This window comes from Mustela erminea, chromosome 16 (genome assembly GCF_009829155.1).
Source record: "Mustela erminea isolate mMusErm1 chromosome 16, mMusErm1.Pri, whole genome shotgun sequence".
Lineage (NCBI taxonomy): Eukaryota > Metazoa > Chordata > Mammalia > Carnivora > Mustelidae > Mustela > Mustela erminea.
Window position 1 is genome coordinate 68138590 of NC_045629.1, and position 13058 is coordinate 68151647.

Consider the following 13058-nt stretch of genomic DNA (forward strand, 5'->3'; position numbering starts at 1 on the left):
CTAGGACAGACCCCAGAGACTCCAGGAGAGCTGGAGTGAGGTGCGGGAGACACTCCTCACCCCGCCCCGTCTGATCTGGTTTCCCTCTCCTGAAAGGCCTGCATCTCAGCGAGTTGCTGACTCACCCAGGGTGAGGGTCTTTCCCCTCCCCCCACCCTTCTCAGCATCACCGCAAAGCCCAGAGGTTTTGAGGTTGGTTTAATGAGCAGCTTCGTCCTTCCCATTTCCTTGCCTTTCCTATCCTTTCCCGTCCGGGCTCTCCGTCCCAGTCTCCCGGGGCCGCTGGGCTGCCTGGAACGACCGGTGGATACCCAGTGGCTCTGCCCTGCTTTTAATACTGAGTTTCTCTTCTTTGTAGGTCTTGACACACCGACTGCTCTTGGAGTCAACACGTACCGAGATTCCCAGGATGTAAGCGATCCGGGACTGGTGAGTCACCACGTGTTGGCCGGAGGCTGGGCCTCCGTTGGGTTTCAAGAAGGGAAAGGGAATGAGGACGGGGCGTGGGGCAGCCAGACCCGGAGCCTGTCTGGGGTGGGGGCAGCTGGCTTTCGCAGCTCGGACTCTTGCTTCCCTCTAGGTGGACCTAGAAATGGCGCAGTGCAGAGAACCCAGGTGTGAGTCCCTTGGAATTCACTGGGGCCCTGCCAGTCCCTCCCTAGAAGCAAACCGAGGCTGTAGGTGCCTGGGTTTCCGTTCTCTGCTCGCATGACAGCAGCTCAGATGGGCCATCCAGAGGGCCCGGGCTTGGAACTGTGTCCAGGGAACCTCTAACCAGGACTAGGGAGATAATCTTAGAACAGAGAGGGAATAACCTGATTCACAGGTTTGTCACCCCCTGGCCCTGAAGAGACCTGACCAATGAGAGGTGAGAAAGCCACCTTTGCGCATTTGCAGGGCTGTTGCTGAAGAATGGGCAGCTTTGGCCCAGCCTAAGGACGAATTCCTAACAAAAAAGGTACACCGAGGTGAAATAGGCATCAACTAGAAGTAGTGAGTTCCCTGTCACTGGGAGAATGCAAGTGTGGGTTGCAGAAGCATCAATTTGAAGAAAGGAGCAGTCTGGACTGGGGCAGGGTCTTACAGACTGACTCTGTGGCCGGGATGCCCTGGAACCCCCAGGGGTAGTAGGTGAGGGGTGGGCGGCTTGTGAGCGCGCACTCTCTCAGCACTGCCTGTTTGGTGGGGTTCTGCGGTAAAACTGTTTGGAAGTTGCTGGGTGAGATGACCGTCGCGTCTTCCTAAGACCTATTGTCTGTCGGCCCCTGCTGTACCCGAGCTACCGTCAGACAGCCACACATATGACGGCGCCTCACGGCCGTGATAGAATGGACAACTCTCCAAGCACGGTGGCCATTTTGATTAGAGGCTCTGGGGAGCCCTGTCCCCTGCCAAAAAGACCACCCAAAGATTAACCAGCTAGTCCTCCCATCAAGAGCTTTGATCCAGGCCACACAGACCAGAAGAAAAAGCCATGGGGGCCGCTGTGGCAGGATTCCCCTAGTACCCTAGGCTGCGGGAGGACAGTGGGGGTGGCTTCCTAAGGGCGCCGGGGCTCTTTGGCAAGACCAGTACCACAGACTCAAGCTAGCGTGAGAAGAATCACTCCCCAGACCCAGGTGCAGAATTTGGGCTGGAGGGACACGCACTGGGAACGGGATGGTCTGAGGAATGGGCCCCCGGGCTTCCTTTGTGCTTTGTGACTGGGTCTTCTTGCCCTGGGCCTGGGTCAGCAGCAGCTGTAAATTTTTATCAAGGACCCCTGAGGACAGGGAGCCGTGGGAGGCTGGAGACAGGTTTTCTTTAAGAAACTGACAACACGGATGAGAATTGAGTTTGACATTTGACAGTCATTGTGCGTAGACTCTATTCAGCTGAGTCCTGAGCACTGTGGGGGGCTGGCGGGGAGTGGGTGGGAAACAACGAATGGGAGGGGAAGGGAGGCCTGAGCAACACTTGTGAGCCATGCCTTGATGCTTTCTTGGCAAAGCTTTAAGCAGGAGTGGGGCTTTGAAGGCAGGGGCTGTGTCTTTGATTCACAGGACTTGGCACATAGTAGGTGCTCAGTAAGTGATCGTCAAATGACCAGAAAGGAAAGTGATGGGGAGGCACCATGGGAGGTGATGGCTAGTTAAGAGGAGCAGGGCTCCTGTAGTCCATCGCCCCAGGTTCAAATCCTGCCTCTTCCACTAGCTGCGAGGTCGGGGGCCATGATCTTATATACTTCAGTCTTCTCGGCTGATAGCAGGATTGTGATACCTACCACAGAGGGTGGCTGGGAGGAGTCCATGAATCAACTCCTATCCAGTGGCTTGGCCCTGCGCCAGTACATAGTAAGTGCCCAATAAACAGGAGCCCTAGTCTTCTACATGAGGGACATGACCCTGGATGAATGTTCAGTGTTGGGACAGCGTGAGGCAGAAGACAGAGCTCTGGGCTGGGAGTCAGGAGCCCAAGCTTAACTGGGGTTTGGGGGGACAGGGAAGCTATTGCACCCCTGAGCCCACTCTGTAAAATGGAGATGCTATGAGAAGAGGTCTCCGTTTGTCCCAGCGCTGTCTCTGATGCGCTGTTGTAATCCCGGCACCCAGCGGAAGGCAGGGGCTGCTCAGCCATTTATTACTTGTTGGGGGCCCTCCTGGAAAGTGGTCTGACTTCTCAGGACCTCCCTGTCCCGAAGTGAACTGAAAGCCAGGGTAAGCCTCCTCCTCTTGCAAATGATCTTAACAACTTGAAAAGCACCGTACAGAAGAAAGATTCTGTTGATACAGATGGAAAATCATTTAAGAGCTGAGTTTGGGTGGCATGAACTTGAGCCTCACAGCCAGTGCCCCCTCCCCCATCCCCTCCTGAGTGAGGTCTGGCTGCCTCTTCAGCTGGGAGACAGATTCTCAGAACAATGCTTCAGTTTATAAAAGGCGCCACGCACCACACTGGGACCGGTAGCAGGGATCAGATAAAAATTGCACTTGCCTGAACTGGGTATAGCTAGCATCTGTGAAAGTCCAAGCCTCACACTCCACAAGTGCCCGTATTTGCCCTGCAGGCAGACCTAGAAGGATCTAGACGGCATTGCCGGGGGGCCCCTGGAGGATGGTATGGGTACACACCACTAAGAGACACCTGCGCAGCTTGGACTGCCAGAAAAGCGGGAGATAACACTAGGCAGGCAGGCTAAATGGGGACATACTGCCGGCCCATTCAAGTGGCCACCTCTGAAACCCAGAGGTGGGGTACCTTCTCCCAGGGTGTGCTCTAGGCTGTTCGGGTGTGGGCCAAGTGCCAACAGGCCGAGCGAGCCCCGCGTCTCCAGCATGGGTCAAGGAGTGCCCGCTGCATAGGTGTGCATCCCGCAGGTGTGGGGAGCCCAGGACCCAAAGGAGAGAAGTGTGTGGAGAGGCAGGGTGATGGTGTTACAGGCGGGGTAGCATAGGGATCAGGGAACAGGAGTTAAAACAGGATGGCAGGCAGTAAGCAACAGAGAAGGGGCAGTCAGAGACCTAACAAGAATAAAAACGCCAGGCACCTTTTATGGAGACCCAAGCATGTGCGAGTCTTAGTGACTGAGGATGACCCCTCCACCAGGGGCGCTAGAGAGCACAAAGCGCAGGTGCAGCTAGGACGCATGCGTCAAGTGACCAAAAGTAAGTGTGGGCGAGGTTCCCCAGAGCTCCACACTCCAGGGGAAACCCCCCATCCCTCCCGTGAAAGTTCAGCCCCTCCCTTTAACCTCCCTACAAGTAGGTGAGACCCAAGCCTCCTGGGGCGGCTCCCTCTCAGAGCCCGCTCGCACTCCCTTCTTGAGTATGTACTTTCCCTTTCAGTAAACTCTTTGCTGTTACGTTTTCTTTTAAAAAAAAATAAATTGCATTTGCCTGAGACATTTATCAGGCATTAGCAGTAGACCTGGACTATAGAATGAGCTCATCCATGGGCCTGCCTTTTGTCCCTGCCCATCATGCTGTGACCCTAGCTGGATTGTAGGACTGTAGTGTGAGCCAAAGCCATCTAGGGCCCAGGCACTGCCGCCCCCCACCACCACCACCATCCCGCCTTGCCTGCGGGCTCTTAAAAAATGTCTGACATTTTGGCAAGTGACCCCCACTTCACTGGTACCTTTAGTGGGAAGGGACCAGGGATGAAGGACCTTCCTGGGCAGCTTCAAAGGGGAAGCATTCAGAGGAAAGAAGCCCCAGTCCCTGGCTCTGTCATGGCTGCAGCTTCTCTCAGCTTCTGTGCTGCCTCTGTTTAGATGAGATACTGGGCTAGGGCAGGGATGGTAAATAGATTTCATCTTTTGGACTCCGATCAATTGCTCATGTCTGCAGGGGCAGGGTGTTGTGAAGGAGTCTGGGGAATATCAGGAAATGGTGTGCTACAATGGATTAGTGATGTCTGCTGAGGCAGCCGTGATGGGAGAGAGGACTTGTGGCATCCCGGCCAGTTCTTGGATCCCTGCATAAAGCAGTTTCTAAAACCAGTCACTCGCTACCCCCATACTTTGGACTTTCCTATCAGCAGCCTTGTTTTGCATCAGAGAGGCAAAGCCTAGGCTCAGCTTCATTAACCTGGACCACGTTAGAGCCAACCCAAGTAAGTGAGAAGTCTTCATCGTCGGGCGGCTCCTGGATACAGGGGCACTTTTCCCTTTCAGTGAATGGAATCAAATGAGCTAGCAACTAAGTAACTGGCCCCAGTGCAGGGGACCACAGTGATCCATGCTCAGCAAGTCTGACCACACGACTGAGCGTGCCTGACCCATTCTAGGACGCGTACTCTGGGCGCCGACGATGGGTACGACCGAAACGCTAATGAAAGCGGGATGTTTTTGAGGTAGAAAATCATTCAATGGGCAGCTTGGCTTCTATTTCAAATTGCCAGAGAATTTGAATTAGACTTGGCTGCACTCGCTGGGAATAAGCTGTTTTTGCAGAATTATATGCACAAGATGAGACGAAACAGTCCAGAACTAGATTTTCCCTGAGTTTCTCGATCTGTAAAATGGGGAAATAATACACCCCACAGGGCTGTCCGGGAGAGGAAGTGAGACAAAAGGCGGAAGAGACCTCGCAGGCGATCTCGCTCCCAAAAAGATGGTCAAAACACTGCTCTTCCTTCTCCCCCGTACCACCTCCTATCTATAGTCCCCCTGAAAGCATAGCTCTCTTCTTACAATATGTTCGAGAAAATGCTGTTACAGATAGATTTTTTTAAAATAGCACCATACTTTTCGAATGACTCCCGTTAGCTTTTCTCAGAGGCTCTTCCTTCTTATTCTCAATGATTTTTCAATGGGAGAGGTCCCCTTAAACCTTAAACTTGAGTTACCCTTGGTCCTCTGGATGGAGTAGCAGATGTTCCCGGGGTCCTGAAGGGCATGTGTGTGAAGGCTTTCGTTGCACGTCTGTCCAGAGGATGCCAAGCCACACGGGGAGCAGACCATGTCCACATCTTCCCTTGGACTCAGCAATGTCAAAATCCAAACGCCACACCCAGTATAGGGAGAGTCGGGACAGCGAAGGTGGCCAAGTGTCAGATAGATACGAAGTGATTGGAGTGGAGGCATGCCAAAGGAGGGCATCTACTTGTTAAAAACGGGTAAGAAATTTGAAATGGAACTCCCGTTTCGGCCTTAGCCCCTGACAATCTTCAGGAGAAAGCTGAAGTTCTCACTTAAGAAAAATGAAGGCCAATTAAATCTTTGAGGCAGGGAGAGGAACCCCCACGGCTGGAGGAATGAGACCCCTGGTCACAGAAGCCAGCGACTGGCGGGGAAAGGGGGCAGGCCTGGGAGGCTCAGGAGAATTTGTAGGACTCCCGGCTTATTGGCTGAGAGGAGAGGTTCTAAGGGGGCAACAGAGCAGTGCACGCACACCCTGTCTCCCGGCCTCCCGGAGCGTCTGCCCCATCCTCTCTGGCCCTGGCCTGGACAACCTCATGCTTCTCTGTTGTCCTCTCTCCTGAGGCCTGGAGCGGAATGGTTCTGCAGCCCATGCCATGCTTCCCTGCCCGAGGAGCCTCCTTTGCCCCACCCCAGGAGAAGGCCTGGCCAGCGAAAGACGAGTGGGTCCCTCCCTCTCCCTCTCCTTCTTCCTCCTGAGCCTCCACTCCCTGTGTCCTAACTCTGCCACGGTTCCCGCTCCTTGTCCTTGTCCAGCCTCATCTCATTGCTCCTGAGGATGGGGCCTAGAGTGCTGTGGGGGTTCGGTGGGGAGGGGAGCGGGGTCTTGAGGTCAGAGGGCATGGCCAGCATAGGCTCCCCTGAGGAGCTGGCACCTGGAGGCCCCGGGCAGGCAGAGGTGTCCCCTCAGCACGTCCAGCAGCTTCCTCTGAGGCTCTTGTCCCCCCGCTCTGGATTCCCATGGACCTTATGGCCCCAACTCCAGGGTGGTGGCGACGACTGAGTTTGTGGAATGTGCTTGCAGCGGGGACAGGCGCAGAGTCAGTAAATCAAAATCGGTCAGTAAATCAGTGCAGAAATCAGTGTGTCCTGTGATCCCCGGATTGACACGAAGACTGTGAGCTTCCCAACCACAGAAACAAAGTCCTTCATTCTGCCCGGCGGGGGGGGGGGGGGGGGGGGGGGTTGTTCTCCAGGAGGCTCTGGGCTAGAGCCAGAGGGAGGGGAAGGATTTGTGGATTAGGAAGTCGGGGAAGCGTGCCCAGAGGCGCAGAGGGAGAGTAAGTCTGGGATATTTGGAGGGTCCCGTTAGTCCCGTGTTGGCTGGAGGAGGTATAGAGCCTGATGGGGGAGCCCACGGCAGTTGAGATGGGCCAGGTCAGATGAGTCAAAGCCCGGAGATCTCAGACACCATGCTCAGGATTGGACTGCCTGGAGGAAGCAGCAAGCAGCTTTCAGAAGTTTGAAACCAGGCAGGTGATGTGATGCGGTCTCCGGTTTAGAAATGGAATGTGGTCACAGCGCAGAGGGTGGGCTGCAGGTAGGACAGAGCAAAGGCAGGATGGTCACACAGACAGACAGATGCGGTTGGAAGGCAGCAGCGAGAGCTGGCCCTAGAGAGAAGGCATGGCGGGGTGGGGGGGGCAGTCACAGCAGGGGTAGAGCAATGAGAGTTGCCCCCAGGGTCCCATTCAGAGAAAGCATTGATTGGCCTGGAACACAGAAAGTGAGGATAGGGGGGTCAAGAGGGAGCCCTCAGAGCCTGGCTTAGAAACCTGGGAGTGATCCTGCTGAGCTGGGGAGCGGACAGAGAGGGAGAACGTGCCAGGCGGTACACAAGTATTTGACGCACTTGTGGGATGCCCAGAGACTGGGAGGCAGTGGAGAGCGATGGTGAAGCGGCTGGTCTCAGGGAGTCCCAACGGCAGCAATCCAAATCCTGACTCGGCTACTTACTAGCGGTGTGACCCTGGAGGGGTCATTTCCTTGTCCAGAGCCTCAGTGTCTTCATCTGTGTAATGGGGATTATGCAGTTCTTAGCTGCCTGAGAGGCTGTACAGGTCAGTGCAGGAGCATCAGGAGCTATGGCTGGCACAGAGTGAGTGCTCAGTAAGAGGATGCTTGCGTCCCATTAGCAGCGGTCTTGCTGTTAGTTTCGGTGTCAGCATTTGTGTCACCATCGTGCTGGAAATGTCCAACACGGGCATAGGCCATTTCAGGACAGGGTGGACTAATTCAGGAGTCATCCATATCTAAGTCTGTGGTTGTCACCCTGATGGGGGTAGTCCTGGGGGAGGAAGAGATAACCATCATCTGGGTTCTTCTCAAACTGTGTCACCCTCCCCAACGGTGGCTTACCCCCCACCCCGCCCTCACTGTCCCGTGAAAAATCAGCATGGGCAACTGTCACCATCACCAAAGGGCACGTGCCACATCCCTCCAGCCGACTGGGGAGGCTCAAAGATGGACAGACAGCTGACAGAGGGGCAAGGCAAGGCCACGGGGTGATTTCATTCTCTCTCGGGGATGGCTCAGAGCAGAAAACAGAACCCAGATGCTATCGGTATTTAAGAGGCAAGACCAGAAAAAAAAAAAAAAAAAAGTACTCCTTTGGGAAACCAAGCTACCACTGTCCCAGGTGCCACCAATCTGAAATGTGCTCAGGCCTGCTGGACTAGACGTGAAGACCCCATGGGGGGGGGGGTGCTTCTCCACAGGTTTGGGTGTGAGTTCACATCCCACTCCCATTCGGATGTGTGAGGGGCTTTGCTCCTTCCTCCAGCTCCTCTTGCTCCTGCTCCAGGAGAGATGGTGTCCCGCCTTCCCCTGTGTCTGTCTGACGCCCCGCCCTTCAGCCCTGCCCTCAACCCGGTTCTGTGGTCTTTCCGAGCCCAGACATCACTGGCCGAGGAAATGATAACAGTTGAAACTAGTAGGTAACAGTACTTAAGTGGGTATTTGATGATATTAGTCAGACGTTCACTTACAAGCTGAAGAGCTAATTCAAGCTGATGGAAGTCCAAAACAAAAAAGCAGTTCATGTAATTGAAAAGTCTGAGCTGGCCTGGCTTTGAGCCCAGCAGGACCTAAACCATGTCAGCAGGCTTCGCTTCTCCCCATCCCGAGACTCCGATGTCTTCTGTGCGGGATTCGCCCAGCCCAGTTTCCCCCAAAGATCCAGCAGCTTCTCTCGGCAACCCCCATGGGAAGAGGGCTTGGCTTTGACGGCCATCCCAGCAAGTGTCCTGGAATGGAGGGGTTTGGGTCGCACGTCCCACCCAGCGGAAGCCCAGGGTGGCTGGTTGAACAGCGCTGGTGAGCACACACAGGAGGCTTCTCCTTTCTGTCACAAATGGTGTGTCAGTTCCCTCTTTCCCTTTGCTGTGGTAACAAATACTTTGTGCCTGAAACCACACAAGCTTACAGTCCTGGAGGTCAGAAGTCTGAAAGAGGTCTCACTGAGCTAAAATCAGGGTGTCAGCAAGATGCATGCCTTTCTGGAGGCTCTGGGGGTGAATTCCATGGCTTGCCTTTTCCAGCTTTTCGAAGCTTCCCTAATTCCTTAGTTCATGGCCTCTTCCATCTTCAAAGCCAGCGATGGCCAGTCGAGTTTTCCTCCTGCTGCATCACTCTGAAACTGATTCTTCTGCCCATCTTTTCAGCCTCTAACAACTCTTGGGATGCATTGTGCCTACCCAGATAATCCATGTACTCTCTTTATTTTAAAGTCAGCTGATTGGCAACCTTAATTCCTCTTTGCCATTTAAAGTAACACATTCACAGATTCTGGGGATTAGGGCTTGAGCCTCTCTGGGGGCTGCTTTTCTCTCCTGCCACCGTCATTGTCATAACTGTTGTGACATTTGCCTAGCACTGGGCACGTCCAAGGCCATTTGCTAAACTCATAACCACCCAGAGGGAGCGTACAGCCAATATCCCCCACTTTACCAGAAGGACACTGAAGACCAAAAGGTTCATCATTTCCAAGGTCACAGACTCAGTAACAGTAGAGCGGGGACAGGATCACAGACCGACCAGACCCCAGAGGCTGGCTTCTTCCCAGGTCAGCTGGTGGAGGATGTCCGGAATCTCAAAATGATAGAGCACAGAGATTGTTTCCAGCGTCGTGGAGGCGGATGGCTGGGGTGGTGGGAAAGCGGTCTGGCGCCAGGCCTCTGGGTTTATGTGCCGGCTCTGTCCTTTACTAGCAGCATGACCTTGGCCAAGTCACCCTACTTTTCTGTGCCTCCCTTCGTAAACTCTAGAATGAGCAGTGCAGGACTGCAAGGCATCACCGGGGCTGGTTTTCTTTTGTTTTTTAAAGTCAAACAAATTCCTAGGCCCAAGTTTTTCTTTTTTTGTGTGTAGCTTCAGCCCGCTCTTAGGTGGGAGAAGAAGCCATGTATGCGTCGCCTTTCACTTTGCTTTCCTCTTTTTCCTGTTTCCTCCTAAGACAGCATGGCAAGGATCAGCCAGCTATGCCTATCTCTGAGCAGCCTGTGTGCTAAGAATGGTTTTATATTTTTAAAGGATTTTAAATATATATATATATATATATATATATATATATGCGCAACAGAGACTGCATGTGACCCACCAAGCCTAAAATATTGACTATCTGGCCCTTTCCAGAAAATGTTTGCCGACCTCAGAAAGAACATGGCGTGGCAGCAGAGTTGACCAGACCTGGGTTTGGATCCTGCCCTGGATGGTCAGGGCCCAGTTAGACCTTTAGACCATGAAAGCACCATGGGGCCTCTCTTGGGGCTTTTCCTCCCAGTAGTGGCAGGGCAGGGGTGATGGTCAGTATGTGATCGGGCACGTACTCTGGCCAAGCGCCGTGGAATCTGGACTGTAATCCCCGTCACCGGCCCTCTGAGCACGCATGGTCATGACCCCTCTGACATGTGGGGAAACAAGCAGCTTGGGAGAGCGGCCACTCCCTCACGAGCGGCACAGGGGGAGGAGACGGAGCTGGGATTTGAACCCAGGCGGTCTGAGCCTGTGCGCTGCCTCTTTGTTGTTGCCATCGGTCCTCCTTTTGGGCAAGGAAACTGTTGACCATGGCTGTCCCCGTTACTTTCCTGACCTCTCTGACTTTCCCTAACTTTTCTGGCAAAAGTCCTTCTCACTGTGAGAGTGGGCAGAAACAGCTCGAATGAGTATGTGGACAATTTTGGTTCCGGCTTCCATCCATCCGTCCATCCTTCTGTCCATCCATCCATCCTTCTGTCCATCCATCCATCCATCCATCTATGCAGCAAACAGTACACCAGGGACTGGTGAGGGAACATCTCTTTAACAGTGACAACGGGGGCAAACCCCAGGTCCCGGGTCCTCTAGTTCATTGTGATGGGGAGGCACACAGGGAGACTCATTAAATTGCATCACATACTTGATTAATATGCTATAATTTGGGCAGCACCAGACTATGACAGTACCCCTCCCCCCACCCAGTTGCCATGGCGACATTAGTTCAACAAACAGCTCCTTAATAGTTAACAAAAATGATGCTCCCAACAGTCAAGGAGAAGAGCAACCGCATTACAAAGGGCTTCAAGGGGTCTACGAGGACATTTCTGTATGAGGCCATCAGTTTCCCCTGATCCCTCTATGCACACCATCCGTCGCCAGAAAATACAAGTGTTCTGGGGGCTGGGAGCCCGCGTGATGCCAGGCCTCCGTTCGGTGCAGCAACGGAGAGTCGTCCCTTCTTTAATGCAGAATGTCACAACGGCTCCGTGAGGACGGGTAGCGTGATAGCATTATTAAACGCTTCTTTGTACACCAATCTACTAATTTCACCCCTGCTCGCCCGAGGCTGCTGAAAGCCTTGTTTGCTTCCTGTGTCTTGAATCCAGCTGGATTGTGAGACGGCGTGTGGAGAGCCCGGAGCATGTGTGTGCCACTGTGAGAAGGAGCTCGTTTCCTCTCCAAGGCACCATCTGGTCCCACCCGGCCGATTCAGGAAAGAGCAGGTGCAGGGATCAGGAGACCCAGTCCTCTGCCCTCAAGGGGGCCGATGCCGAAAGAGAAAAGACTGGGGGGACACAGAACGTTCTGTGGCAGCCTCCCCTAACACGATGGTCTGACATGTGCTAAGCACTGAGAAGGCACAAATTAATTACACATTCCGGACCCCCAGTGGGAAGGATGGGTGAAGAACTATAATAAAGTAGGGAGAATGGAGAGGGCTGTCAGGGCGATCTGTTGGCTGTGTGCTCTTAGGGAGGTTACTTAACTTCTCTGTGCCTCTGTTTTTTTTTTTTTTTTTTTTTTCCATCCAGAAACTGGAGATAACACTACCTATACGACAAACTGTTGTCATGAGGTTTAAAAAATGAAATAAACGTATAAAAAGCACGAAAACAGTTCCTAAAATACTCAAAACAGTAGGCACATGGTAAGTATTAAGTAACTGCTCGCCAGAATTTCAGGTTCCCATGGCACCATGCATACAATTATAATAATAGCTCACATCTATCAAGGGCTTACCGTGCCTCGCACAATGCCGCGTGTGCTGGCATCGTACTATCTCATTTAGCTCATGGCAGTCCCATGAGCTAAGGCCTCTCCTTACCTTTGCCGCCCTGCAGACGGGGAGGCTGGGGCTCACAGGGGTTAGGGAGCTTGCCCGAATTTGGGGCTGCTAGGAAGGGGGAGAGGGGTGTAGTTGGTCTGTGATTGTCACCTGGCAAAAGGTGGGAGTGGCACTGGGGACGGGGCACAGGATCCCGCTGGCAGCCCCTGGGAGGGCTGGCTGGGCACCTGCCTCTTCACAGTTAAAGGACAGGATGTGAAGGCAGAGGAACAATTCTAAGGAGGAGGACTCTGGGGGGCATTTGGAGGAAAACCACGGTCTGGGGGATTCACCAAAAGGCAGATTCTTGACCTGGAATGGATGATTCTCATAAATAGGACCTGTCCATTTAAAATATACTTTAGAGTTTTATTTTTAAAAAGTGGATTGGAAGAGGAAGGGTGAGACATAAGGGGGAGAGAAAAGCCTTTCGAATTTTCCATGGTCTTGTATCGGGATTTCGTTGGCATGATGCGACAGTGTCTACTACATTAAGCGGGTGTGTGTATGGAAAATGGAAACATTTTGCGCCAGTATCTCCAACAGCAGAGAAAGGATAGTTTAGATTGTGTAGCAAATTCTAACCAAACCCAGAGCATACTGTACTTTTTAATATGCACATATGGATGTGTGTGTATCCATTACTTATCGCCATGAGAACCCTTCCTAACAGCCAGCCACCAGCCTCACTAGTGAATGACAAGAAGCGTTTAGTTAGCTTCTAATCTTCAGGTGTTAGCCTTTGTGGGTTGGGTTCGCTCATGAACCCAGCAGTTGGATACCTTAGCTAAAGGTTAAGTGACTCTGCTGATCGTGGCTGGGTTTACCCAGATCTTTGGGATTGGCTGATCTAAGATGACCTCAGCTGGGGCGACAGGGGTGAGGCGAGCAGGCACCACACGTGGTTAGCCCTGCCTCTTGCTCAGGCATGTTCTCATGGTGGTGGCCGAGGAGCAAGGGCATAAGCTGGAAGGGGCCAGCGCTTCTGCAAGCCTTGTCTTGCATCTTGTCTGCTAGCAGACATCCAGTAGGCCAACGCAAGTCACATGGCCAGGGTCACAGTGGGAGGCCTTAGCA

General features: G+C 53.2%; 1 protein-coding gene across 3 annotated transcripts in view; it reads left to right on the forward strand.

Moving 5' to 3' along the window:
- ZHX2 (zinc fingers and homeoboxes 2) overlaps positions 1-13058 on the forward strand; it is a 155970-nt gene that overhangs the window by 70874 nt on the left and 72038 nt on the right. For all 3 annotated transcript variants that reach the window (XM_032316888.1, XM_032316889.1, XM_032316891.1), the window contains exon 2: positions 359-429. The gene's annotated coding sequence lies outside the window, so the exon portion shown is untranslated. The remainder of the gene's footprint in view (positions 1-358; positions 430-13058) is intronic.